Raw genomic sequence first — 6000 nt, 5'->3', positions numbered from 1 at the left:
CAGCTTAATTAGGGCCCATAACTTAATTGAATAAATTAAGTATACCAAAGTGGACCCATGAAAAGCCAATGCTTAACTATAATGAACACGAAGTTCCCTTAACTTCGAACGCGAGGTTCGACTGTATTGAGTACGAGACTCACTTAAGCATGAACGCGAGGTTCGTTTGAGAATGAACGAACGCGAGGTTCGTTTGACGCGAGGCTCGACTGAAGCACGAACGCGAGGTTCGTCTGAAGTACGAACGCGAGGTTCGTCTGAAGTACGAACGCGAGGTTCGTCTGAAGTACGAACGCGAGGTTCGTCTGAAGTACGAACGCGAGGTTCGTCTGAAGAACGAACGCGAGGTTCGTTAAAAAATTGAGCTTGACGCTCACCTGAGTTGAACGCGAGGTTCACCTTAGAACGAACGCGAGGTTCGTTAAAATTGAGCTTGACGCTCACCTGAGTTGAACGCGAGGTTCACCTTAGAACGAACGCGAGGTTCGTTAAAATTGAGCTTGACGCTCACCTGAGTTGAACGCGAGGTTCACCTTAGAACGAACGCGAGGTTCGTTAAAATTGAGCTTGACGCTCACCTGAGTTGAACGCGAGGTTCACCTTAGAACGAACGCGAGGTTCGTTAAAATTGAGCTTGACGCTCACCTGAGTTGAACGCGAGGTTCACCTTAGAACGAACGCAAGGTTCGTTGAGCGCGAAGCTCGGTTAAAATTGAACGAACTCGAGGTTCGTTTGAGGTAACCACCTCCTTAATTTTCGTCATGAACCCTTAGGGTTTCAAACTGAAGCCGCCGCCACCAAACCCAAAAAAAAATTCCTCGCTTTTTATTTTCAAAACCAGATCCAGAATCGGAAAAAATTTCTTGATCCAGATCCAAGAAAAATTGAAGAAAAAATCAAAGGAAAGTCCAAAAAATTCCAAAAAGTTACTGTTCACCGGCGATTTTTCAGTTACTGTTCATCCGAAAAAATGCTTTATTGTTCATCCGAAAAAAATTCTACTGTTCACCGAACATTACTGTTCATCCGAGAACAAAACTGAATCTTATAACCAGAGATTTAAGATCAAAAACCCAATAAAACTTAAATCCCTAAGAATTAATCAAGGTGGCTCTGATACCACTTGTTAGATCTACATCATAAACTTGAGATCTAAAACCATATAGCCATGATTAATTCAAAGAGATTAACAATAATCAAAAGAGCGGAAGCTTATACCTGAATCCATTGCTTGATCTTGAGATGAGTTTTGATCTTCTAATCTTAGGGTTTCTCTAAATCCGAATTTCTCTAGCTAGATGGGGGTGTAGAGAATTAGAGAATGTAACCCTAGGTTAGGGACCATAACCCCTTATTTATAGATGTTGTACTTTTGTAATTTAGCCCCTCAATAAATCACAATTACAACCTGGTATCTGCACATATAACCCCATGACTTATTTAAATACCAAATTAACCCAACTTAATTGATCACTTTAGTGGGTTATCCTGAAAGATAGCAATACACATTGATTAATCATATGTGCCCACAATTAGATTTATTAGATTAAATCCAACAATCTCCCACTTGGGCACCATATGATTCCTTAAATTGTGTATAACCTTATGAGCTCAAAAATTGCTATCACTGAAATGGTATTTCCGAACAATCTCGTCCATTGACACCTGATTGTCATGTTACATGTTAGAATAGTTTTCCCCCCTTGAGAAAAAGGATGGGAACTCATGGAGACCCTACCCGATACAAATTAGAATAGTTAAGGAAGATTTTCTGAGACATTCCATAGTTAATAGGATTTTTGTAAAACTAACCCTTCTTTTTTAATATCACGAATGTAAGGTGGTCTTGAATAGCACCACGCATCCATCTGTTCCTTACGCAAGATTCAGCTGATTGATTTTTTTTTTTAAAGGACCTCACAAGATTGCATGGCATGTCCTGTCATGATCCAGCCCAATACGTTGGCCCACAAGAAAGCGGAAACACTTATTAAACATACATGTCAAACATTTCAACTGTTCGGGGAGGAAAAAAACGAGACACAATAGAGAAGATAAGAGCATCTCCAACAGCTTCCCATCTTCTTGGTATTCTAAAATTTGGAGAATTTTGAGCTTTTTTTTGGTCCAACAGATTCCCCATCACATTCCCCAAAATGGGGATAGGAGAGAAAAAATAGAGAGCCTTCCCCAAATCTGCAGCATTCTGCAAATATTTAGGGAAGCACTTTTTCACGTTCTTCTAGACTCAACCCACAAAAAACAACTCCATCTCCTCATTATAATAATAAATAATTTGGTCAAAATGGGGATTCTTCAAAATAATAAATAATTTATTATTTATTAGTCAAAGATGTAGAATATTTTTATTATTGTAATAAATGCATGATTCTTCAAAATGGGGAAGCTGTTGGAGTTGGAGCAAAAATAATTTGGAGAATATGACATTTGATTCCCCATTTTGGAGAAATTTTTGGAGAAGCTGTTGGAGATGCTCTAAGAGAGGTCACCGCACTTAAGCATAGCAAGATATGAAAGAATTTAGGTTGAACGTTAGCTTGAACACTGAGACGATTTACTTCAGTTTGGAGTAACATTATGTGGATTGAAAGCAAAAAATCACAACGGCAAATATAAAATTTGAAATTCGATCCAATTTGATTTAACCCCATAATGGACGAAATTAATATCAAAATTGTGAATTAGTGCAAGACTCAATAGTAAATCCCCTTGAATTCAATACCAAGAGTCAAGGTTGTGATTTCCATACTAATGAAATTCAAGGATGTACGTATAGCTTAAAAACCAAAGCAAGCGTGGAGAAATATTTTGTTTAAGCTTTACGCGACACCGGCAATATTTGTGAATATTCCCCTAAGTTAAATAATAATCAATATAAGCATATTGATGGAAACTAGTTAACGTTAGGGACAAGAATTGGCTGCAGTAGAACATAATGTTTTCCTTAATTTAATTTCCTGTCATTATTGATGCAGTCAAATGATCATTATGTATACATCTACTACGTATTTTGATCATAATAAATGAACCCGCATTTTAGGTCTGTTGTTAGTTGCTTTTTTAAAGCTTTGTGATAAAATGGACGTACGCGCGCGTTCTGAGCTATGTCCGGTACCTTGGACGATGCTAGTTGTAGCTACGCTTGTCATTTTAGGCTAAATATCAGAAAACCTCCCTTAACTTTGGACAATTATCAGAATACCCCTCTTAACTTTCAAAATATCAGAACACACCCCTTAAAATTAGGATTAACAGAAAAATCTTTCTAACTTTCAGATTTTAACAATAAACGTCATTTAATTAACTTTCAGACGTTATCAGAATACCTCCCTAAATTAGCGGGGTTTTTTGATAAAATCTAAAAGTGAAAGGGGATTTGTGATAATTCTGATACTTAAAGGGGGTTTTATTGATATTTTCAAAGTTGGGGGGGGGGGGGGTTAATGGTATATAGCCGTCATTTTATTTATTTATTTATTGAGCAATTTTTTATTTCCTATACTCTTTTCTTGTAAAAATCTACACAAATAATTCTTCATTATGGCTACTAAAATCTATTCAAACATCATCTAATCAAGTCATGCTAAAAGTTGTATTCATTTCAGATTATTAGAAAACCACCCTTAACTTTGGGCAATTAATGATAACCCCTCATAAGTTTAAAAAATATCAGAAAACCTTCCCTTATGTATAGGGATTATCAGAAAATTTCCCATTAACTTTAAGATTTTATCAGAAAACCATTTTTTAACTTTAAGATTTTATCAAAAAAACCTCATAAATAAGGGTGGTTTTGTTAAAGCCTCAAAGTTAAAGGGGGTTTCTAATAAGCCCTAAACTTAAATGGGCTTTTTGATATTTTCAAAATTTTTTTTGGGTGGGGGGTGTTTATCTGATAATCGTCCAAAGTTAAGGGGGCTTTCTTATACTTAGCCTTAGCAAAAATATAGACATATGGGGTATTTTCTTGTAAACTGCAATGAAAAATCACAAGTTTTCATGGATCTCATATTTTTGTGTTTTTATAGTATAAGAGTAGTACAACTATTATGATCGATTCAGTAGACATCATAAGCGCACGTGAAATTGTGGAGTAGTGATTACTAGACTATAAACCCCAAACTATTTTTACTGTTCGAAACAAAATTGTAAGGTACTTGATGACCACTCAATTTTTTTATAATAATTGAATATGAAGGATCTTACACTTTTTTCTCTAGTAGCGCAGAGTTTATATAAGCTTGTAGTCTAGTGGTATTATCCGAAATAGTCATGGAGGATAGGTCACACGAGTTTGCCGAGAGGGAATTTGGTGATACAGGAGTCCAAAGTATAAATTGGAAAGTTTAAACAATATTCATTTCCTTCTCTGAGAAGTTTCTTATATCATCTCAGTTGATCCTAATTAGTAGTGATTTTGGCCTAAAAGCTAAAAAGAATATTTCTCCAAAATGGAAACCTTGTCCGGATCTCCAACTTGTCTTGGTTACTACAGGCAACAAATCTACAAAAGCTATAGTCAGAGTTGAGATTTGACGCACATCAATCTAAGGTCATAAGAAAAAGTTGATGTGGTTGCCATAAAAAGTGCCTTTTATTTCTTCTGCCCATACATTACAACCTCCACCAAAATCTTGAGCAACTACCCTATATATGGAACTTAATTGCACTATGCAGAATTTCTGGCTTTTATCCATCTAAGAACCTTTTTTTTTTAAGTTCACATAGAAATTAGCATATAACATTCTGCCCTTCACAAGTTACTTGAGTTAAAAGATAAATTCTTCAGTTTTGGTTGATAAACACAAATTAAAGACTAAATACAGTTCCCCTCATCATGAGGGAGTACCTAATGTCACCAAACAAGTACGATAGAACGTAAGATAGCCTGATGCATTCAAACCAATGCCAACCAAATCATGCCAATCTTAACAGAACGATAATAATAGTGTAATAAAAAACAATAGTTGCCTAAATAAAAACTCACCAACAACTTGGGCAATTATTTTGATGTTCATTTTAAAGGCAGACAACCAACCCAATGAGAGCAAGCACAAAGACGCCATTAAGGACACCTTGCATGTCCGAATAAGGACCGACAGTACCAAACGTATCTACTTGGGCCAGAAAAATTATTATTACAGCTGCTTCAACTTGAAAAGTAAGTATAGATGAAGTCTAGCATCAATATTAATAATAAATCAGAAAAAAAAACCATCAACTTAGATCGAGAATCACCAAAAGTTTTTGAAATCGTCGAACTCGAGTTGCTGACTAGTATTGTTAATTTCTTCGATGGCAAGTGTCGATAATACGACGGGTTAAGTTGTTCTCCAAATTTCTTGGTGGAGAAATTTTCAGCGGCATGGCGATGTGCCTCATAGTTACGCATCTTTATGGTCATCTCAGGATCGGCCATGAACTGTGCCATATATTTTGAGAATGCCTTATATAAGATTTGGGCCACAAAGAAATCCTGTAAACTCGTACCTGATATCGTCTCCGATGGGCCCCCACTGTTGCAAGCTATTACATGTTTCTTTGCCGCTATTGCTTCGAGAGGAACATTGCCAAAGTGTCGATCGTCCTTGGAGATCGACAAAAAATATCATATAAGATCGAGGATCTAAAGTTTCACATATATATTTCATTCTTGAAGTTAGACATTCACAGAGCGGTGCATTTCTTTCTGCTGTTGAGCAGGATGTGATAAAATTAACCCATCTGAAACTCCTCCCAATTTTAGCCAATCGTTTAAGTTCCTCTAGATACTCGATCGACATTTTCCTTGAGGCGTTTGTCAAAGCCACTTGAAAATTACAGAACTGCCATGCCAAAATCGGTGCAATGAACAAATAAACTAAAAAAACTAGTTGATGTTCATTAATACCAATTATGCTTCATTTGATCCTCCATGCAAAGCACCTTATTTTGATAAATGGCAACTAAATACCACAACTTCGCGGAGATTCATCTAA

This window comes from Asparagus officinalis, chromosome 4 (assembly GCF_001876935.1).
Source record: "Asparagus officinalis chromosome 4, Aspof.V1, whole genome shotgun sequence".
Classification (NCBI taxonomy): domain Eukaryota; kingdom Viridiplantae; phylum Streptophyta; class Magnoliopsida; order Asparagales; family Asparagaceae; genus Asparagus; species Asparagus officinalis.
Note: the sequence above shows the minus strand (reverse complement) of the source record.